We start from the raw sequence: 24378 nt of genomic DNA, 5'->3' as shown, positions 1-24378 counted from the left end.
TTCCATTAGTAAAACTCTGAATGACTGCCTTGCCCCAAACCCATCATTTTTGAGAACGTCTTCCATGATTTGGATTAAGGGAAAGGAGTGTCTTCCGGCCATTGGGAGTGATTCACTTTTAAGTACTTTTTTGAAAACAATATTTTGAGGATGTCCCTAAGTAACTTTTTTCCTGAGAGGAAACTGACTTGATGGAAATGGAGATTTTCCTGCTTCTGGGAAAATTACACTAAAGATCAAATCCCATTATGACAAACAGCACTTGAAACAGTAGTTATAACAGCAAAATAGATCCAGAGTGCTCTAGCTAGGATTTCACTTGTTCTGAGCTCTATTCAAAACAAGAGAATTGTGATACTGTAACACTGAAAGAGCTACGATGGTACCTTGTTATTTGTTATAATAGGCTTTGGCCTGTAAATTTAAAGAATTTAATTTATAAGCTGTGGATTACAGATAGATTCAGATTTCTGGACGTCGCAACTACTTTGTTAAACTTAAAAAAACTAAAACCTTTTCAGGCTCAAATACTGATTATTAAGAGCATAATTTTCCCAAATAGAGTAAGATGATATGAAGGTATCTTAGTAGGTAGAAGGCTAATTTTGTAATCAGGAAGACTTGAGTTCAAATTCTGCCTCAGTCACTGAATAGTTTAGGGAGCCCCAGCAAATCACTTAACATTGCTATTTCTCAGTTTCCTCACCCATAAAATGGGGGTGATAGTAACCTCCTACATCCCAAAGCTGCTATGAAGATGATCAAATATGTCAACATAGGTAAAGTACTTTGCAAACCTTAAAGGGAATGCTGGCTCCTACTATTATGCTATTGTGCTATTATGCTATCAGGGTCTTCACTTTGCTGGTTCTGCCATCCTGAATTCTAATCCACAGACACATGTTAAGTATTTACTATGTGCCAAACACTGCGTGGAGGACCCTGAAACCCAAAACCATTGTGTCCCACTGCCCCATGCTCCCTCTACATTTGCTTGTTGTTCTTTGCTGTAGAGGAGGTGATTGGCTCTATGTTTTCTGCATAGGTTTTGTGGGATTTGAGGTAGCTTTTTGCCATAGGGGGTCACCAGAGCAGTCCTTGCCCTCAAGGAGTTTGTATTCTAATGAAGGATGCTCTAGGTCTTCTGATTTTTGGCTCCAAGCTGGCAGACCTGTTGATCTTTCTCTATATTACTTCCCTTCCTTATTTGGCCACAAGGCATGACCACATGCATAGGGTTTCTCCATGACCCACTGTTCTTTTTTATTTTTTTAAGGCAATAGGGTTAAGTGTCTTGCCCAAGGTCACACAGCTAGGCAATTATTAAGTGTTTGAAGTTGGATTTGCACCCAGGTCCTCTTGACTTCAGGACCAGTGTTCTATTCACTGCACCACCTAGCTGCCCTGACCCACTGTTCTTTCTGCCTCCTGGACTATACTCAAACTTGGTGTACATAGGTCCTATCTATTCTTATATGAACTACATAGCTCATTGCTTCTGTACAGAGTGGCCTAGGAGACTGTCCCAGCCAAAACCTCTTACCTAATCCTTTCCCTCTCTTCTTCCTTTGCCTTCCCTTTTTGACAGATTTTTTGACTTCTCATTCTTTTTGTATGATGTTGGTGACCCCTATCAGTCAATAATCTCCTCCATCCTCTCTGTCTTCTCTTTCTCATGAAACATTCCCCATAGTCCACTGGAAATGGTCCTTAATCATGACTGATGAACAGCTAATGAGTCACCTGTCTCCAGGAGGAGTAGATTCCTAAGTGTTACATATTAGATAGAATAATGGACCAGCACCACAAGTGCTCTTCAGAATCTCCACAATGGTCCCTTCTACCCATTTCATTCTCCTCTAATTAAACCTGCTTCCCTTCAAGTATCGGTTCAAGCAAAATTTAAAAAAATTCCCCACAAATTTCCTTTCAGCTTGCAGTGATCTCTTTTTGCTTCCTCTGAACTCTGGCTACCTGCCCCTCCGGCTGAAAGCACACTGGATTCTGGAGTACTTTTAATTTGCATCCCTGTCCTGTCTCCTATCTAAGGCTATAAGTCAGCTTAAGGAATAATGAGGGGAACAGGCCTCCCATCGGTAAAATGGGCATGATAGCATTCCTTCTGCATCTTCCCCACTGGGCTACTGGGAAGGAAATGCTTTGCAATCTAGAGAGGGCCCTGGAGATGTGGGCTGTTGGCATGGCTCTGGTCCATGACTTTCACTTCAGGCTGCTTCATGCTTACTTTTTAGCTACCTCAGAGGCTCTTAGATTTTGAACTAGGAGGCACTCAAGGCTGGGCAACTGAGGTGAATTTGCTCAAGGTCACAAGATGAGTTCTAATGAGAAGAGAAGCCAAGATTTATGTTCAGATCCTTGGACTCTAAATCCAGTATTCTGTGGCATTGAACCATGTTCCCCATGTTGTTCTTTGTTGTAGAGAAGGTGATTGGCTTGATGCTTTCTGAGTAGGATTTTGTGGGATTCAAGATGGCTTTTTGCTGTAGGAGTTCATTTTTTAAATTCCTTCCTGGTGTGATTCTTGAATCCATGGGAGGGCTTTCCAGGTCTCCTGTTGGTGGGCAGTTTCAGGGTGTGATCAAGGAAAATATTGTCAGATGGATTGGGAAAATGCATTCCCTAGCTTGGCAGGAGCAATTGGTTCCAGGCATTTCTTCAAAGAGAACCCTTGGGAAGTCCATTGTGGTATGACTCTCCATCTGGTTGCTCAAAATATCAATTTGCCATCTTGTTCCTATGGCAGGTTAGGCCAAACCATGTTCTCAAGTGCCAGGGTCCCAGATGCTGGGGAGGTGAGCACACAGGCTATTGGGTTCTTCCTCTGGCATTTCAGCAATTATACATCCTTTTACATACTTTTTAAAAAAGTTTTTGCAAGGCAAATGGAATTAAGTGGCTTGCCCAGGGCCACACACCTAGGTAATTATTAAGTGTCTGAGGTCGGATTTGAACTCAGGCCCTCCTGACTCCAGGGCCGGTGCTCTATTCACTGCACCACCTAGTCACCCCTACATTCTTTGTATAGGTCACCAAGACAGAATATTGTTAGGGAATGACTTGACCAGCCTTGTCCCCAGTGGCCACTACCTCTGAATAGGGTGGGGGGAAAAGTAGCACCATAGTCTTATAGTAACATTTTTTTATGAGACTATGAAATCAATCCCACCTCCCTACCTCCACCCCTTCTTCAAAAACACATGAAACAGGAAGACAAAAATCTGAAATGAGAGCAAACATTCTATGGCAGGCATATTGTTATTTATGGGATTTGTCTGCTGGGCTGGGCAGCAAGGTCTTTGCCATATGGTAAAGAAAAGGAAGAACCTTGATGACTGGGCATCCTGGGGGCAGGAGCATAGGAGCAGCAATGGCAAGGACAAAAATGGAACAGCTAGGGAGGGAACCAAGGCCAGGAAGGAGGAGTATTAGCTGAGAAACAGCATTAGACTTTCAGTTATTGAACTTAAGAGCTAGTAGGGGGTGTTCTAGGCCAACTCCCTCATTTCACAGTTAAAACTGCCCAGAGAAGGGAAGGGGCTTTCTCAAAGTCACATCACAATTTTCATTTTTTTTCAGATGTTACCCTTTTATTTTTTATAGGCTATTACCATAAATACTTATGGGCTGTGTGAGACAGTGAATAGAGAGCTAGTCAGAGTTAGGAAGATCTGGATAAAATTCCCCCTGAAACACAGTAGTCAGGCCATGTGAACCTGGACAAATCATTTAGCCTTACAAAGTCTAGCTCTGTCTGTACTTTCCATTCTAAACCCCCATCCTCACCAAACCCACCCATTCCAATTCAGCTCATCTCAATTCATCTCACCAAACATTATGTTACAGTGTCCCTCATATCTTCTTTTGTCATCTCTATAAAATATTGAAAATTATCTCTGCACACCAAGGGCATCCTGGATGAAGACCTGAGAAGGGAACCAGGTAGACTTTCCCAGGTATCATCACCTTCATAGTCCTACAACTAAGTGAGAGACAGAACTTAAAATATTTGATTTAATTTAATTGAACCAGCATTCATTAAAAACCTCCACTGTAGAAAGCACTGTGCTTTGCAGTGGAAACACAAAGACAAAGGGAAAAAGCAGTTTCTATTCCACTGGAAAGAGATACAACATATAAAGAGATGGAGTTGGTGTGGCTCAGAGTTAAGAATGCTTGGCTTTGGAGGCAAAGGACTTCTGCTGAATTCCTTGCTCTCCTATTGACTATATGTTTTAGATACATTATCTTGATGGGTTTCATTTACCTTATTTAAAAACCGGAGGGGCTTAGACTAGATGATTTTCCTGTCCTCAGTCTATGATTAGGTGACAACTGAGGCACTTTTGAAGAAGGAAAGAGCAAAAGTAACTAGGTTAGGAGAGGACGGGGAGGGCTTCTCATAGGAGGTTGGCACCCAAACTGAGGCTCTCAAGAAGCAGTAGTGAGGAGGGAGAACCTTTTTGGTTAGAGGGACAACTTAAGAGATGGAATACTGAGTTGCTGGGAAAAAGAGGTAGGCTAAGTTGGGATACATGGCGGTTCCTCTGCTGAGTGTTGTTCTGGTTACAGAAACCCATCACTAGGGTGTGAATGACTATTATGTTCAGGCCCACCTGATCAGAAATCCGCATCTGTGCAACCTACATGAATTTTTTTTTCTTTTAAAACCATAGTGAAGTATATGTAGCCTGCTAGCTATTCAAAAATATGGATTTTTAGAGCAATAATATTAAAGCAGTCCCCAAACGAATTTAAACAACTTCATTGCTTACAGAGGCACACAGTTAAAGGTCATTGATTGATTTTGATCAAGTCCCTGAGAATAGAGGTAATCCATAGCACAAACAACTGGTAAATGACTGTGGGGTGGAGGTGTTCAGGTTCTTCCTAAATTCTGATGGCAAGTTTCCAGCACTTAAGGAGGCTTTCACCTTCCATTTCAATTGCTTCCTTGTAGACTTCATGCTTTCCCACAGTGCCAAATGAACCCAGTCCTACTCAAATTAGGCCAGGTAGCCAGAAGATGAAAGGGTAAGGATCTCCTGGCCTATTAGTTCATGTATTAGTTAAGGAGTCCACTTTTTTTACCTGAACATTCCTAGTAGGTAGAAACCAAGGTGCTTCTTGGAAAACCTAAAGGAATCTTAAATTACTAGTACGTGGGAGGGAGAGGTACTTCATTTTTTTTCTTCCTGAAGGTAAGGGTCACAGTGCTTTTTGCCAACACACTCCCTCCAATTGCTAACATTTATAGAAGCTTTTGTCTTTGCAAAACACTTTACAAAGTCCATTATCTCACTGGAGCCTCACATCAACTCTTTGAAGTAGGTGTTGCTAGAAACTGGTCTGCAGAGAAGCTAAGTGTCACATAGCAAGATAATAAGTCATTTGAGGCAGGATTAGAACCCAGATCTTTCTTTTCTGACTGCAGATCTAGGACCCTGCTAAGGAGACACCCATCCTCCCTCTTTCTTGCAAGGTTATTGTTTTACACCATGAAAACCAGATGCCACAGAACTTAAACACAATGTAGACCTTAACAGGGATTTTTTTTAAAGTCCCTATTAGTATATTTAAAAAAAGAGAGAGAGAGAAAAGGCTAGAAATTTACTTCACTTTGTATCATAATTAGCTTTATATTTGGCCACATACAGATAAACCAGCCACAGGGCAATGGGCAAACTAGCCTCGGAGTTGGGTGCTTTTTAAAAACTCTTTAGAAGGCAACTTCATAGAAAAACTATCATTATGGTCACATGAGTCAATGCAAATTGCTGCATCAGGATAAAAATCTATTCTGCTCAGGAACTTTAAATAATGGGGTGGTGTATGGGGAGATACTCTGGAGAAAAACAAAGGGATTGGTCAGCTAGAAGTGCTGATTATAAAAACAATTCCTGCCTCCTCAGTTTGCTCCCTCCATAACAAGAGCATGTTGGTTCTTAAGATGAACCAGGAGTAAATTACAGACAGACACAAAATGGAGCTAGGGAATATTTGGCAACCTCCTTAACATTTGGGCTGATGCTCTAACTTTAAACCCCTGCAACTTGCTCATGTAGTATAGACTTTGGACTGAAGGGAGCTATGAGGCCGTCTAGTTCAGGCCTGCTCATTTTTTACAGAGGACACTTAGAAGCGACTTGCTGACTTTTTCTGCTTATACTTTACTTAACTGTTTGATATTTCAAAAGGTACAAAAGGGGAAAAACTCACTCACAATTCACATAGTAATCAAATGGTAGATTTGGGATTTGAACCCAGGCTATTTAGACCACTTTAGATCTAGAAGGGATCTGAAAGATCAGAGATCAACAACTCCGCTTATTTTATAGAGGAGGAGATAGAGATCCAGGGATGGGCAATGATTTACTCAAGATCATAAATCTAGTGGAGGGCCTGGCTTGGGATTCAGATGGACACATCTTTTTACTCCAGTGTGAATGCTCTCTTTCATTTCCACACTGGTATAGTTCCCTACTTAGGAGGCAAGGGCAAAATGATTATTTACCCTTTTACTTTGGATGTTTTTAAACCTTGGAATTGATGAGGGCCACTAGGAGGAGGAGGAGGAGGAGGAGGAGGAAGAGGAAGAGGAAGAAGAAGAAGAATATAGGTGATGTCAGAGGTCACTGGTGGGTTGAAACAGCAGTCCCCAAATACTTGGGATCTGAGTGAATCTGGTTAAAGGTAATTTGAACGTGAGCATTGCCTAGGCAGTATTTATTTTATGAATTATTGTGAAACAGGTAAATTTTATGACCTTTGAATTTTCTTTTTTTTCTTTTTCTTTTTCTTTTTTGTTTTTGCAAGGCAGATGGGGTTAAGTGGCTTGCCCAAGGCCACACAGCTAGGTAATTTAATCAAATAGTTAAGTAAAACCAATCCATTCATTGCCTAGGTCAGATGGTGTTTGCACCATAGCCCCCTATATCTACCAAAAGGAGATTTCTTTTTAACAAACTTTATGCTAGTAAGATCTTGCTGTGCCACTTACTAGCCATATGATGTTGGGCAAATCCTGTTCCCTTTTGGGTCCTTCAGGAGCCTTATCTCCGAAGTAAAGGGGTTAGATTATATAATCTGTGAATGTTGTAAGTTTCTTTGAAAGAGCTAGAGATAAATCTGGGAAAATCTTCAGTTTTCAGAAGACGAGACACAGATGATATTAATCATTGGGAAAAAAATTCTAGAACTGGAAGCCATCTCAGACATCACCTCATCCAAATAATGCATTTTGGAGTTGAAGAAAATAAGGCTCAGAAAGAGGTTAAGTGGCTTGCCTCATAGATCATATTGATAGAAAAGTCAGCATTTGAACCCAGAACCTCTTAGTTCAGATCCAGCATTCTTTCCCTTGCACCATTCTTCCTAGTCATCACAGTTTTTTAGATTTTCAAAACCAACCTTTGGATGACTTATTTTGAGAGTCATAATGGCCTTGTGGTCAGATCATTACCCTCCAAATCAGGAAGACTTGTACTCATACCTTACCTCTGACACTTATCAAGCCATTTAACCTCTCTGACTCTCAGTTTCCTCTTCCGTGAAATGGGGATCATAAAGCGGATCTCACAGGCTTTAGTGAGGATCCAACGAGATTATGCATGAAAAGTGCTTTGTAGACCTTAAGGCCCTACGTAAGTGTGAGTTGTTATTATTGTTGCCGCGGGCAATTAAGGGTAGATTAAATGGAGAGAAAATAGATTGAAAATCAATAGGTAGGTTTTCAAAGTTTTTATATTTAAGAGGGCATGAAATGGGAAAAGCCCACTCACAATGAATCTGCCAAACTGGATGAAATCAGGCCTGATTCATGTGACAGGCCCACAAGATAAGCTAGGTCATAATTTTAGCACAAAGCCTTTGTAAACAAAATTTTTCAGAGCAGTAAGACATAGAAAATTAACTGTTACCACTTGATCTTGAACAGACAAGAAACAAACATAATTTATTTACATTAAAAAAATCTCACTTGTCTCACTGTTGTATTGTTAACAGTTGCCACTGCAGTCTCTTTGCGGATGCAGTTTTAGAGCTGGGAGGGACCTTCCAGGTCACGTCCAACTCCCTCATTTTAGAAAGAGGGAAACTGACAGGTCAAATGATTACATCATGATCATATATTTAAGAACTGGCAAGGACCTCAGAAACTATCAAACATAGATTTACAAATTTAGAGAATCCATCCCAAATGTTCACATGGCCTATTTGTGCCTGACCTATGGTACAGCATGCCTGAGCTTGAATTGGTCTGATCAGCTACAGTTGGACTCACTGTAATTTGGCTCTAATATAGTGGTATCATTTTGATCCTCTTTGAGAATGAAGGACGATAACAACCACCCACCCAACCAACCGGTCCAGCTTTTTCCTACTTTCATTTTACAGGAATGGAAACTTACACTCAGAGAGTGACTTGGACAAGTTCACTTGAGTGTCGGAGCTGAGATTTGAACCCAAGTCTCTAGACTCCAAATTAAGCAATACCTTCCAGTGAATCATACTATATCCTAATATTAGAAGTGGGAAAGCCAGGAAAAAAAAGACAAGAAGTCAGAAAATATTACCTCTTCCTTGCCGATCTAATGTTTTAACCTCTCATCTCTAATTTGAAAACAAAATAGATTATGATATTTCTTTTTTGGTTGAATACTTAGAGATTCAATGATGGAAAGGTGTTTTCAAATGCGGCAGAATACTGAGCCTTTTGTCTAAGAAGGCAGCCTGGCCTAGTGCCAATATGGTAGGGATCCTCTTTGCTAGCTGTCTACTTGGCTTTTTGGTGATACATATAAAACAATAGGTTTAACTTTCTAAAGAGTCCCTTATTGGCAAGAGAATTGAGTTTGGAATTAGTACTTTAGATTTCAGTCCTGTTTCTAGCACTTAACACCTGTGTGACCTTTGATAAGTTCTTCCTTTCTGTGGGCCTCTTCGGTGACAAGAGGGGATTTCATTAGATGACTGGCCTTGGAGTACAGAAAGCCTGATTTTGAATTCTGCCTAAACTATGACCCCAAGAAATCTATAAGTCTGTGATCCCAAGAAAAAAAAAGACAGAAGGCACAAAGTTGATCTAAAATAGAGCCTTTGAAGAACCATTTATTCTTTAATTTTAAGATTAGTTGCTACAAGTCACAGGGGACAAAGAATTCAAGTGTGGTGGTCAGTCTCTGGGTGGTTTGTCTCCCATAGTAGACTTAGCCTGTCCTTGAGCCCACCCTCTCACATCATTCCCCACTGGCTCTACCAAAGCTTTTGATCCTGCAGTGGAGACTTTGAGACCTTCTCCATTACCCTCTTTTTTTCCCTTGCCCTTGCACCCCTACCCCAAGGAAACCAGGTTCTTCTAGTCCTGGTTCTGTCATTAACCAGTCTGTGAGACCTGTGAGTGAGCGACCTGACCCTTAGTCTCTTTATCTGTAAAACAGGGCTTTAAGATGTTTGCATAAGAGAGGTCACATAGTATAAAAGACAGCCACAAAAAAGCTAGGATTTAGGTTGAGATCCTGTCTCTGTCACCTATTGGCTGTGTGAGCTTGGGTAAGTCCCTAAACCTCCGCGTTACAGGTATGTGGTCAACCAGCACTGGTGGGTGGAGTCAACATTCAGGGAGTTCCTCACATAGATGAAATCATAGATCTAGACCCAAAACAAAGCTACCTTGCACTCTCAATCACACACAGTTGTGAAGAACCCTAAAGCAGGGGCTCTTAAATTTGTTTCCTTTGCAATCTTGTGTATTCTATATTTACAAATATAAGAACATGATAGTGAGAAGGGTAGCAGGTCTGTCCATAGACTTCAGCCAGGAGAATGTAAGCATCCCAAAAGTAAGGAAGATAGAGAAAAGGCCAAGAATCTCTCCTCTTAAAGGGAACTATAACAATAACAATGGCATTCCCCACCCTACCCCCACAAATAGGGTTTTTGGGGGTAGGGTGGGAATGAGAAAGTGTGTGTGTTTGTATATTTGTGTTTAGTGTTTTTAGACTTATAAAATGCCTTACTTCCATCATCTCATAACAAATTTGGCCAAGTAAGCACTTTTGTTATCTCTTTTTAGAAGATGAGGAAAACTAAGGCTCCCAGAGGTTAGGCAATCTGTCCAGGGTTGTTCACCGAGTGTCAGAGGTAGGCTTATCCAGTACCTAGGCTCCCATGGACATGTCCTGCCCTTTGTTCCTTAGGAAAGATGAAAAGAAATGTATTTTTCCTAAATAGAATAAATGGAAAAATTTACTTTGAATTGAAGGCCCATAAGTAGCATGTAGTCATTCTTGAGCACATCAGTTTTTAGCATGCTGGGTAAGCACAGTGAGCACTGATCATCCATCCTGTGTCCAACTAGTTCTCTCTTTTTGTTTTTATTTTTTTTGGTTTTGTTTCTGTTCTCATCAAAACAAACCAGAGCTCAGTGTGGGTTTGCTGGTCCTGGGGAATTATTAATTTCTCATGTAAGTAGTAAAGATTTTTTTCTGCAGACACAGATGCTGCAGTGAGGACGTGGAGAAGAGCTATTCTACCTCCAGTCCAAAGTGTCAAAGAATGCCTCATATTTGAATGGGGTCTAAGGCTTGGGACTGGGATTTTGGTAGATGTCGCGTAGACCCAGCAACTTCCAAAATTGACACTAGGGCTAATAAATAACAGTGGTTTGGAACTGGTCAAGTAATGAATGATGAATCTAGAAATAAGCAGCCTTCCCCTAAGCCAGGTTAAGGCTAGCCCTGCCTTTGCCTTGTCAGGAAACAAAATGGTGCAGTCATTTACTCTGGTCATTGTCAGATAACAATTAGAAGCAGAAATGATTTCTGTTGCTAATTAATGTTTCCAATCCTATTACTAAGTAATACATTCCCACTGTCAAGGAGATACAGTTATAGCCAGAGTAGGAAGGATCCAGGGAAAAGCACACAGGCATTTTTTGAAATGTTTTATTAGTTGCATTAGACATGTAGATATCCCAGTGGTAAAAAGCTAATTTACTCTTCTGTTCTTGAAATGGAAATGGCATGTCATGGTTGGATTTGGTGTCAGGAAACCTGAGTGCAAATCCTTCCTCTGACACTAATTGCTTGACCTTGGGTGAAGACACTTTACTTCTCTATTCCTCAGTTTCCTCATTTCTAAAATGGAAATAATAGGTAATATTTAATATCTATATCTATCTATCTAATATCTATCAATCTATCTCTTAGTATGTGTCAAGCACTTTGCTTAAGTAAGCACTATTACAATTATTAGCCCATTGGATCCTCAAATAGCACCGTATTCCCATTTTACAGATGGGGAAACTGAGGCAAACATCTTATATGACTCGCCTGAGGGTCACACAGCTAGTAAATGTCTGATGCCAGATTTGAAATCAGGCCTATTCTGATTTCAGGTCCAGAATGATAATTGCCCTGTTACTTCACTTCTGAGTCTTAGGTAGAATAAGAAAAGTGCCGTGGGAATGCCCTGGACATGGCAGTCTCAGCACCCCTCTTTCTCCTTTGCAAAAAAAAGGACTGCTGTTCCACTGGCAATGGCCTTTGGGATATTGGAAACAGTGCCATGTTTTCTCAGACTCCAGTGATTTGGCTCCTTGTAGCTAGGCATTTTCACAAACCATCAGAATAAAAGATGCTAGATTGAACCAGGTTGGAAACCTTGCTTTTGGCTTTCTTGAATGGAGTTTCTTCCCTCTGAGATTTGAATGTATAACCATCCTAGTTCACTACTGGCATTCTTCATTAGATTTCATGGGCCCTGCTGGAGGGAAGCCTGGCTTCCCAGCAGTAGGTTTTTCAATACTAAAAAGAGAGAGAAAGAAAGAGAGCGACAAGCAGAGTAAACCTTAACAGTTGCATAATCAATTGCATGTTTTTAAAGTCATGGACACTTGCTCAACCTAACCTCCTTTCAGCATTTACAAAGGCCATTTTTTTACATTGTTGTTTTTTTTTTTTGGTCCAAAAGAACAAACAGCTAACCTGTTCAACTGGGTCTAGAAAGTCTCTACTGATGTTCCTTCCTGTTGACCCTATGTACTCTTAAATTTTAACCTCTAGATTTTTTTGGCAAAAGATAAGGATTGGAAAGAAAATTAGGTAGTCTGCAAGTGGGGAGAATGCTGTTGAATCTTTTTTATTTTGTTAAGTATTAAATACAAATGAAAATTTCCCCAATTCTGATTTTTTCATGAATTTATTTTTACCCATTAATTTTTCTCACTTGATTTATTTGTTGATTCTCTGGGGTTTTCTAAGAATATTTTTCCAGTCATCTGCAAATGGGGATATATTTTATATTCTCTTTGTCCATGTTTATATTGTTGTTAATTTAATCAATATATCAGTTACTTATCTCTTAAACATCTATTAAACTATATTCTAGGGATACAAATCTGAAAGTAAGACATTGTTTACTCTTGGGATGCTTACATTCTTCTGGTTGATAAAATGTTGGATGATGTTCCTTCTTTGGCAAGCTTGCTGGCTTGCCCTTGGGATCCTTACTTTCTCCTTGATAGAATACTAGATTTGGAGTCTGGAAGATAGGGGATGATGGCTTGTCTTAGGCAAACTTTCAGGCATTAGGACCCGGAGCAAGTTGCTTAACTTCTCTCAGCCTTAGCTTGCCTCATCTGTGAAATATGGATAATGGCACATGCCTCACAGATTTATTGCGAGGATCAGATGGGATGTCTGTAAAACCAATTGCAGAGTGTCAGTTATTATTCTTTCTTTTGCTTCTTTCTCCCATAGATGAGCATTTATAGAATTTTGTCAGATAATAAAGCAGGGATACCCTTGCTTTATCCCTGGACTTATTGTTTCCCCCAGAGTGAGAGAGATCTTAGTAAATCCTATTTTAGATTGTTATTTGAGACTGTGGCAAGTGGCTGGAGCTATTTTAGGCTTATGACAATGTCATGGAACCTATGGTACATTCCTTATTTGTAAGTTTGTTTCTGGACAATAACTAAAAAGAGAAGGATCAGTTCACCTGGAAATCTAGAGTTTTAAATATAAACTACCTTTTCAGTCTTCATTTTGGTTGAAAACTGCCTTGCTTTACAGTTGCTTTCTTAAATCAAGTCATTCTTTTTTTTAGCAAGGCAGTGGGGGTTAAGTGACTTGCCCAAGGTCACACAGCCAGGTAATTATTAAGTGTCTGAGGCCAGATTTGAATTCTAGTCCTCCTGACTCCAGGGCTGATGCTCTATCCACCTAGCTGCCCCTTAAATCAAATAATTCTTAAACCAAATTCCTTTGAGTCTCCTTAAAGGAATGGGATCAACTGCTGAGCAAGCACAGGCAAAGATCTCTTTAACCATTTGAAAACCATCAGATGTTAGGCGAGTACTTTTTACACTAAGATGAGTGATCCACAACTAAGCAGAACTTTAATCCATGGTTACAAAACCACCTGAGATTTTTCAGACCTCCACCCCAATTCCAGGAATGCTCTTGAAAGAACTGGTACTAGAATCATGGATTATGAGGGCAGAGCATTATATGTCATGAGAGACATAACATGACTTAGTAAAGAGAGGTTCAGCAGCTTCAGCATCAGCAAGCCCTGGGTTCAAGTGGTGCCTCTGATACATACTAGCTACATAACCACTGATCAAGTCACTTAATTTCTTCATGTCCCAGGCAACTATATAAGACTATCAGTGGAAGGAGTTTCCACACCATTAAGGTCCTCAGGAAGATAAAATTCTTAATTCCTTTATTTCTTCCTTCCTCCCTCCCTCCCTCCTCCCCTTCTTTCCACTCTCCTTCCTTTATTTTCTCTCCTTTTTTCCCTTTTTTCTTTTTCTTTTGCTTTCCTTCCTTCTTAAAGTATTTTATACCTGTACCTTTTTAGTGGGTTGTTTGGTTTAGATCTGTGATTCTGGTGTGAGGAAACTCCTGTTATGGAAACCTCCTTCACCTACAGACTGACCATTTTTCTATAACTCATAGTCTTAGAGAGTTGATTGATAGAGAGAATTGATAGTTGACAGTTTCCATCACTTGTTTGAGGCTCCATATAAACTATTAGATATCAGAGGCAGGATGTGAAATGATGCTTCCTGCCTCCAAAGCTAGTTCTCTATTCATTCACTACTTCTTAGGACCATTATTGATTCCTAATAAAGTCTTTTTTTTTTTGAGGCAATCATGGTTATGTGACTTGACTAGGATTACACAGCTAGTAAATGACTGAGGTCAGACTCAAATCCTCCTGACTTCAAGGTTAGTGTTTTATCCACTGTACCATCTGCCCCAATTTGTAATGAAGTCTTTAGCTTCAAATTTTGGGTGTCTTCTTAGCAGAATTGGGGGCATGTGATTTGCTACAGTACTACCCTCAGATTCATCTTCTTGGTTCTAACAAATCATCTTTGTACCTCCCAGTCTGTTCCACAGTGCCTTTTATTATTATAACTCATTTGTCCATAAATTCTACTCAGACCACATTATCTGCCCCCCTCATACACCGCATTTCCTCTTTGCCCATATTGTAGCCTCCAGTTTCTTGACCTGTTGTCCCCATCCATTTCTCCCAATCTAACTTTGCTTCTAACCCAAACTTGACCCCATGTTTCCACTAATGTGGACTCCCTTGAGCCCTTATTTCTTACCATTCTTGCCTTATGGACTTTTGTCCCTACATTACCCTCAACAGCTCTTTTCTCCTTTCCTCTGTTTGACCAGCTGAGTTTTGTGAGGGAAACATCCTGAAATTTTGTTCTTCTGTTGTTGACTTCTTATCCCATTTCCCAAAGTGCTGTCTACAAACTTTTCCCTTCTGTACCAGCCCCCACCCTCACCACTTGCCACAGGCTTCCTAGTTTCCTACTTCACTGGAGAAGATCAAATTCCTCCAGGCACCTTTAATATAACCTCTTAAATACCAGAGCTATAACTACGATGGGACATCTGGACCTTTGCCATAGGCCATGCCATCCAGGATTGGGTTTGTGCTTTTCTGTGGAGGGTTATGTGTATACTCTTTCCTTCTATGGTGATACAGAGATTTATGTCTCCAAACCTTATATGCCCTACTAGTTTTGCCCCGTAGGAGCTGGGTGCTGAGTGGGAAAAGATCAGCTTCGGCAGAGTGAATGAGATGGGGGGAATGAGTGAAAGAGCAAAGGTGGAGTGGGTCATTTACTGTCTTAGCACACCACTGGGCTCTAGGTCAGACCCTCTTTCCTGGGGTCTGCCCCATCTCCCCCTCAGCCCCCATCACCTACCATTATCTCTGTGTCTCCACGACTGAATTTGCCTCAGGTATCCTAATTTCTTTTTCAATCTTTGCCCTCATCCTTTATCTTCCAGGGAAATCTCTCTCCCTGGGTTCTCTATCCCATTGCCTCCCACTACCTCTTCAAGAGTCTACTTCCAGCAGGCATCCTTTCTCTGTTCTCTCTTCTGTTGATTTCTTTCCACCTGTCTATAAATGTGCCTTCCCTTAACCCCCCTCCCATCCCCCCCCTTCAAAGTCTGCTATTTATATGCCTTTTCCTGCATTTTTCTCTCCTAACTAGTCGTAAGGATCAGTGATTGCACAGGAGATTGGGGGGGGGGGACTTGCTCAAAGTCAGCCAATCATCTTAAAGGATTACTCTGATGGAGAAACTCTTCACCTGGGGGCCTACCTTGGTATAGGTAGGCTGTTTCCATAATGCCATACATAGTTGGTCACTGTGCCAATGATGAGTTTTCTATTTTAACTTGATTAAAGTTTTCAGAGAATTCCTAGTCTCTCAGAGTTGAAAGGGACTGATAGATCTATTTTCTTGTCCATTTTCTTTTTCTGACCTTGGAAAAAAGGTAGTCTATTGGGGCCCTGTGTTTTTTACATCCAAGTCATTTCTGGCAATATCCCTTTTCTTTGAAACAAAATATAAGTTGAGTCCAAGCACCTGATACAGCAATAATAACTGCCTGACCATGTGTACAGTAACACTCTAGGGGTACTCCACCTCTCTATAGAGAGAAGGGAGACATTTCATTGCTTGGATGTTTCATTATATCTTCTCTTGGATTATGATCACTTTTCAGCCAAGCTCATACTTGGAATCAATTTCTCCTCCCATTCTGCTCGTTTTCCTGTGTCATTCCACATTCACAATTTCCATGCTCAATAGTCTCATTATATAGATGGAGAAACTGAGACCCAGTGACTTGCCACCAGTCAATGTATCACTTGACTTTCTAGTGGATCAGAAGTACCTCTATATATTGCACTGTTGGGGGTATCCCAAAGGGCTCTTGTCTTCGGACTCCTGATTGAGAATAGCTTGTCTCATGTGGTTCGGAAGGGGGTGCCGCAAGATCTCAGTAAGGAAAAGAAGACAGCCTGCAAGCCAGAGAACAGCTGTTTCTGATCTGGTGTCCTGCTCTCCCCCTCCTCCTGCAGCCAGATGTGTCTTCGCCCTGCTACCAGCACAAATCCTCGGTGTCTGGCCTTGGTGCTTCTGTTATTGGGAGAAGTCCTCCTTCCATTCTGCTTAAGCGTCTTGGCTTCCTCCCCCTCTTGGCAGCACCTGGCTTGTCTGCCTACCCTGCAATGCAGGTGTTGCAGGATTCTGAGTAGGCCTTCCTTGTGTACATTTCATTAGCTAGGTTGTTTACTCCAGCTTCCAGACTGTTGCTAAAAATAAGAGGCAGCCGGGTGCCTAGCCCAGAGGGCCCTGCTGCTGCCTCCCACCCTCCTCCTAGGTTGGCTGCTCCTCGAGAGAGAAGTTCAAGTTAATCTGAATGCCTTTTGATCATTTTTTTTCTCTCCGGTCAGTTGAAATTCACAGCCGGGTCAGCTTTTTGAGTTGGAGATTTGAGTAAAACCAGTAGATATTCTGGGATGTGCCAGTAGTTGCTAAGTTCTGCAGCTTCAGAAGAAGGGGGCTCAGGTCAGCATGACATAGTTCATTCTGAAGACATCTGTACTCACTACTTAGGCTCAGAATGTTCTTTCCATGGAAGCTACTTTTCTCTGGCCTCCCAGGCTGCAAAGATGCTATCTCTGGTTTTATTATACTTAGGAGTTTTTTAAGTAGACCTACCTTATGCATGACGTATTTGTTAGCCACCTTCTAGCATTTCCAGTCATTTGTGAACTTGTTTTTTAGCTCTATGCAAGGTGGTATTCTTTTGTTTTGTTTTTTAAAAATAATATATTGATCCTTTTTGTTTTTACCTTAGTCACCCCTCCCCTTCCTTTTCCAACACATGAAATCTGTCTTGTAATAAAAAAGGCTCAATAAACAAATCTAACCAGGACAGTGCCCATAGCTGGCAGTGTATGCAGCATTAGGCACCTGTAGCTCCCCACCTCTCTCAGAAGGAGCGATTTACTTCCTCATTACTTGTGGGAGGTGGAGAGGTGAGACAAACTTGCTCTTTAGAATGAGGTAGCAATTTGGTCCCGTGTTTATATTCTGATCTATAATATTGTTAGTGCTAAAGGAAGATGCATTTATTCTTTTAAGTAAGGTGTTACCTTGTTTTACATTGTTTTCCTTTAGAATATCTCACCTAGCTGTTGGAAGTGTTCTCTGTTCTCTGAACTTCCATGAGTATGGATGGGCCTCATCTTTCATTTGAGCTCTACTAATGTGAAACATGTGATATTTACAAAGGGCCTGGGTGGAGGTTTCTTGCCAAGCAAACCCTTTCTTCATAAAGAGTGCCAAATTACGAGTATAAATAAGGTGGTAGTGAAGGGAGCAGCAGGCCTTTTCTGATGGTTTTTCTCTTGTATCTGACCCACCTTGATCTTTTTCACTCTATTTCATCAATAATGTTAATTGTTAATTATTAGATTCTTGTTAATTAGTATTAATTATTGATTATGGTACCAGTGGCACTCATAACTTAGATAAAGGGGTGGTGAATTATAGTTAAGATATTGAAATTCTTAAGAAAATTCAGTTTGAAAATTCAGTTCAAAGACAAACATTTATTATTTATTTGTTTATTTTGTTTCTTTTAGTCCCCCTCCATCTTTCCCATTAGAATATAAATTCCACATGAGCAGGTATTATTTGATTCTTTATATTTGTAACTCTTGCACTAAGTACAATGTACAAAATATAGTAGACATTTAATATATTTTAATTGATCCTTTGACAAGTTTTAAGGATTCTATTTCAACAAAGACAAGCATTATTTTATTTATTTAATTTTAATTTTTCCAATTACATGAAAAGATAGTTTTCAACATATATTTTCTGCAAGATGTTGAGTTCCACATTTTTCTCCTCTCTCCCTTCTCTCCTTCCTATGACAGCAAACAATCAATATAGGTTATGCATGTACAATCAGGTTAAACACATTTCCATTTTCATTATATTGTGAAAGAAGAATCGAAACAAAAGAGGAAAAAATCATGAGAAAGAAAAAATATATAAAACCTTTATTTAAAATGGGAAAGTAGTAAGCTTTGGTCTGCATTTAGATTGTGAATGGAATTTTCCATCCTAAACCTTTTAGAATCATCTTTGGTCATCATACTACTAAGAATAACTAAGTCTATCATAACTGATCATCACATAATGTTGCTGTCCAAATGTACAATGTCCTGGTTCTGTTCACTTCACTCAACATCAGTTCATGAAAGCCTTTCTAGGTTTTTCTGAATTATTACCTACTCATGATTTCTTTTTTTTTTCCTGTAAAGATTTTATTTATTTTGAGTTTTACAATTTTCCCCCATCCCACTTCCCCCACACACAGAATGCAATTTGTTAGTCCCCACATTGTTTCCACTACTCATGATTTCTTACAAAACAATAGTATTCCATCACATTTATATACACCACAATTTGTTCAGTTCCCAATTGATGGATATATCCAAAGACAAACATTTATTTATTTAATTTGTTTATTTGTTTACTTGTTTATTTATTCATCCATCCATTCATTCATTCATTTGTTTACTTGTTTGTTTGTTTATTTATATTTTAGTTTTTTGCAGGGCAATGGGGTTGAAGTGGCTTGCCCAAGGCCACACAGCTAGGTAATTATTAAGTGTCTGAGGTCGGATTTGAACTCAGGTACTCCTGACTTCAGGGCTGGTGCTCTATCCACTGCGCCACCTAACTGCCCCCTAGTATTTCTTTTTAAAGAAAGATTTTATTTATTTTGAGTTTTACAATTTTGCCCCAGTTCTGGCTTCCCTGCCTCCACCCCCCACAGAAGGCATTCTGTTAGTCTTTACATTGGTTCCATGATATACATTGATTTCAGTTGAGTGTGATGACAGAGAAATCATATCCTTAAGGAAGAAAAATAAAGTATGAGATAGTAAAATTACATAATAATATAACTTTTTTTTTCTAATTTGATGGTAATAGTCTTTGGTCTTTGTTCAAAGTACATAATTCTTTCTCTGGATGCAGATGGTATTCTCCATTGCAGATAACCCAAAATTTTCCCTGATTGTTGCACTGATGGAATGAGCAAGTCCTTCAAGGTTGATCATCGCCCCTATGTTGCTGTTAGGGTGTATAATGTTTTTCTGGTTCTGCTCAGCATCAGTAAAAACAAGAATTTATTAAGAATCAGCTATGTGCTGGACCCTGTGCTCAATACTGGAGGAAAAGAGATTTCAGTTTCCAAAAAAATTGTCCCTGTCCATGGGGGGTTTATGTTTTGCTACTAAACATATTAGGTTGTTTGATCCCTTGGGGGAAAATTAGAGAATGAAGGAGAACCAGAGGACCATAGATTTCAATGTAGAAACAGACTTCAGAGGTGATCTAGTCCAACTCATTTTACAGATAAGTAAACTGAGGCCCAGAGAAATTAAGTGAGGCACACAACTGAGCAAACAGTTGAATTGGAAACTGAACCCTGCTCTTCTACCAATCTATCTCAGTTTCCTCTTGTCTCGTTGCGTTTGTATTTGGGACAGACTCTTTTTAGCTTCTGGAGTGAGAGACCAATGCATTGAAAATAGTATTTGGGAAGGAGTTGAAGGGGGTTAGAAGGGAGCAGTTTCATCAGAAAGGTCTCTAGAACATGCCATGTTCTCTATTGTCCCTTTCCCTGCTATGTGATAGTATACAGTATTAGACACTCAGAGTCATAGAAACAAATGTCACTGCTTGTGTGTAGTCTAGAAGGAGAGAGAGCATATGTGCCTGAAATGAATGAGGCATTGTGGTGCTCTGGGAAGGACTCTGGTTTTAGATCTAGAGGTCATGTGTTCAAAGCCCAGCTTTGCTGCTTTGTAACCTTGGGTAAATCACTACCCCTTGCAGTTTCTTCCTTTGTACCTTTAGAGGGTTGGACTGGATGAGGTCCTTTCAACCTTAGATCTCTGATCCTGTGGAATAGTGGCATCACAGTTTTGTTATTGTTTGTCATTCTGGGGTTCATTTTTGATTAGGGGGTGAGATAGTCAGAGTTAAATGACTTGGCCAGGGTCACACATAATAAGTGTCAAGAGTCTGAGCTGGATTTGAACTCAGATCCTCCTGAAACCAGGACCTCCAAGGTTTCTTGAATTGAGAGGTTCAGTGGATGCTAGAGGAGCTGAGAGGCCCATAAATCTTTTGGAAATCAAAGCAATAGGAAGAGGGCTCTTCTCCTGAGGCAGGAGACCTTTAAGCTGCCCTTTGGTAGAAGGGCTGGATTTGCATTAGTTGGAGAAGATGAGAAAAAGGCAGCATGGTGTAGAAGATCTAGCTGGAGCCAGGATGATGTGGACTCAAAGCTTACCTGGTGCTAGATTTGTGACCCTAGGTAAGTCACTTAACTACTCAGCCTCAGTTTCTTTATCTGAAAAATGATTGGAATAATCATACCTCAAGTGAAATATAATACCTATGAAATACTTTCAAGACCCTTAAGCATTCTATAAGCCTTAACTCTTATTGAGAGTAGTGGTAACACCAAGAATACAGGGTTGGAATTGAGAAGTATATGTAGATTTTGAGCTGTAGTGTTATCAGAGACCATTTAGCTCCACACCCATTTTACAGATGGGAAAACTGTGGCCCAGAAAAGTTCAGTTACATAGAGTCACACAAAGTAGTAAGTGGCAGAGCTAGGGTCCTCTGGTTCCAAATACATCTGTATTTCCATTGTTTGTGAGTGGGGGAAAGTGAGATGATCAACTTAAGCTTGTTGGTAGGGCTGGGGGCTAGGAAGGGGCAGAGATCCTAGGGAGAAATGCTAAATTTCATTAGATGGATTGAGTAGATTCAGTGAGGCCAACTTGTGCCATGGAACCCTACATTCCACTAACAGTAGCAAGCATCTAGTTTATTTTTCTACATGGTCAGCAAAGCCTGTCTTTGGAGCATAACATCTGAAAAAATGGCTCTGAATTTTAGATTGGTTTGATCCTATCCCGGATTAGGAGAGGCCAAGATATGGTTGAGCTGCTGAGAGCCCAATAATCCCCCTGTAGCCCTCTTGGCCTGTTCCTTGATCTGACCTGGCATTTTCTCCAGACCATCCTTTTTTCCTTTCCAACACCTCATTTGTTCAGCTTCTTTGCCCCCAACACTGTGTCACTTGGGTATGGATTGGTTTGCAAGTTTCTTTCTCTTCTGGCTACTTCTTCTGTTTGCTTCTCTTATTTGTCCTGTTTACTTCATTGGACTGTAAGCTTGTCAAATGCAGGGCCCACACAGCAGGGAGTAGAAATGGGGTCTTTCGTAGCTGATGCCCAAATGTCGGTTGTACCTTTTGTATGTTGCTTTCAATCTCTTGCACTCACTTCTGCTTCCCCTACCTTAGGAGATCCATATACTTAAATACATACAATATACTTACATACTAGTTGTCTAGACTACAGGCTTGTTCCTTAACTGTTCTGTACCTCAGTTTCCCCATATTTTGGTTCAGACTTTTGATGTAATTGGTGTAGAGAAATCCTAATGTAGAAACTCCCTCCACCAGTGTAGAGGCTAGGGCAACTAGGTGACCCAACAATGTATAGGGTACCAACTTGGAGTTAGGAAGACTCATCTTCCTGAGTTCAACTCCAGTCCATTGACTGTCCATTGACACTTACTTACTAGCTGTGTGACCCTGGGCAAGCCATTTAACCATTTTTACCTCAGTTTCCTCATCAATAAAGTGAACCAGAAAAAGCTCCAGTATCTTTGCCAAGGAAACCTCAAAAATGGGATTACAAAGATGTGGACATGACTGAAATGACTCAAAAACAATAAACAAAAAGAGACTGTGATAAAGGGTGTGGAGTCAAAATATCTGCACCTGGATCCAGGGAAGGTATCAGGGATACAGAGGGACACCAGAATTTGGAGTCTGAGGATCTGAGTTCAAATATTAGCTTCTCTATTTACTGTCTGTTAGCAACTGTGACTATCATAATCAGTTTTGAGCTTGTCTTGGGTGCTAGTGGCTGGTTGCTCTAGAATTAAAGACAAGCTTCCACAAGAAAGCTTTTACTACCTTTGTTTATTCTCACAAGGCAGCTGGACAAACTGGGCTATTGATGTTTTTGTGATTTTTGAAACATCACTTTACTGGGGTTTGGGGGTTGTTTTTCTAACACTCGGAGTTCTTGCATTCTTGGCATCAAGATCTGCACTTCTGAAAAGAAAAAAGACACGTCCATGTTGGCTGATTGTGGGTGAAAGGATGGTTTTTCCACAGCTGGGCTTCATTTTGAAACTGCCCTTTAACCTTCTTGTTTGAGCATTCATTAGAATAAATAGCTGTTCTCCTTTCCCCTCCCCCCTCCATCTGTCGGTTCACCCCCATCATCACATGGCAACTGTCTCAGCTTTATTCTTCCTTCTTTCCTCCCCCTTACCCCCAACCTAGCAGAGTCCTTCATGTGGAGACTAGAGGGGGTATCAGAGTGGGACTTTAGTGGAGGATCAATATTAAACCACATCCAATCAGAATCAAGAATATCTCTGTTCAAGTCAGACCTCTTATACATACTAGCTGTGTCTATGAGCACATCCCATATTAAGAAGTATCCCGGGGCAGCTAGGTGGCACAGTGGATAAAGCACCGGCCTTGGAGTCAGGAGTACCTGGGTTCAAATTCGGCCTCAGACATTTAATAATTACCTAGCTGTGTGGCCTTGGGCAAGCCACTTAACCCCATTTGCCTTGCAAAATCCTAAAAAAAAAAAAAAAAAGTATCCCAAGCAACTTCCTAAGGTTGTATGTAAATAATGGATGAATTTGCTGGTCCATATCAATGTAGAGGGTCACCACACTAGGGGTCCATCACTCAGATGAAATCAGATTGGAAGGTAACTGGATTAGAATAACATCCCTTCTAAAGCTAGAAGGGACCTCAGAGGCCAACTAATCCAACTTCCTCATTTGGGAGATGAGGAAACCAACAACCAGGGGGAAGGGAAGTGACTCGTCCACAGAGATTGTATGTGCCAGAGTTAGGATTTGAACCTATGTCCATTGACTGTTTACCCTGACATGTTTTTCCATGTTCTGGACCAAAATTTTTACTGCTATAAATGAGAAGGTGAAGGAACATCTTTCTTGGGGTCCACATATTTCAGAAAGGTTTTTGACCACCATCTTTAAGGTAGTTAGATATTTATTTCACTGCCTTCTTTTTCTCATCACTTTTCCTGTACTCAAACACAGAACAGCCTCTGATTTTAGTACAGTTTGGTCATAAATCTTTGTACTGAAGTTTCTGGTTTTATATGCCCCGTGGAAATGACACTTCTTTGCCACTTTTTAAGTAGCATCTCCTATTTATAAAATGAAATCTCTTGCCAGTGCCAGTGAACCCAAAATGCTGTATTCTTTAAAAGCCAAAGGGTAAAAATATCCCCAAAACGTTTATCTATATTGATCGTTGTTTCATTTAGTCACTAATTAATGGAACTTCCTTTGAGTCTCATTACTGGTTTAATATTATCAACATTACAAAATGGATTCACAGAATCAATCATTGAACTTAACAGTGAAATTTTTTGCATCTCATTGTTAGTTTTATTATAGAGTTCACAGAATCAATCACTATATTTAACAGTGAAATTTTATGCAAGTCACATTACTAGTTTAATATTATAAATAGTGCACTATAATCAGCCATTGTACTTGATAGAGAAACTTTATATTCAGATCTCATTGTTAATTCAATTCAACAAACATTTATTCAACTAAGAGGTTCTAGACTCTTTGTGGGGTACTGGGGTTGCATGGATGAACATCAATCACCGAGCATTTATTTAATGCTTTCTCTGTTCCAAGCATTATAATAGACACTGGGACATCAATCCCTGCCTTCAAGAAGCTTATGCTTTAATGCCAAAACATTATGCATGTATATGAGCCTATAGTGAGCATAAATAAGGTGACTTTTGAAGGGTGGGAAGGAACTAGAAACTGGGGAGAATGGA

The 24378-nt window shown here is 40.2% G+C and overlaps 1 protein-coding gene across 5 annotated transcripts in view; it reads left to right on the top strand.

Moving 5' to 3' along the window:
- ATP11C (ATPase phospholipid transporting 11C (ATP11C blood group)) overlaps positions 1–24378 on the top strand; it is a 220489-nt gene that overhangs the window by 38668 nt on the left and 157443 nt on the right. The gene's annotated exons all lie outside the window — the stretch shown is intronic.

Source organism: Macrotis lagotis, chromosome X, assembly GCF_037893015.1.
Source record: "Macrotis lagotis isolate mMagLag1 chromosome X, bilby.v1.9.chrom.fasta, whole genome shotgun sequence".
Classification (NCBI taxonomy): domain Eukaryota; kingdom Metazoa; phylum Chordata; class Mammalia; order Peramelemorphia; family Peramelidae; genus Macrotis; species Macrotis lagotis.
This window is presented reverse-complemented; position numbering and strand designations above follow the sequence as displayed.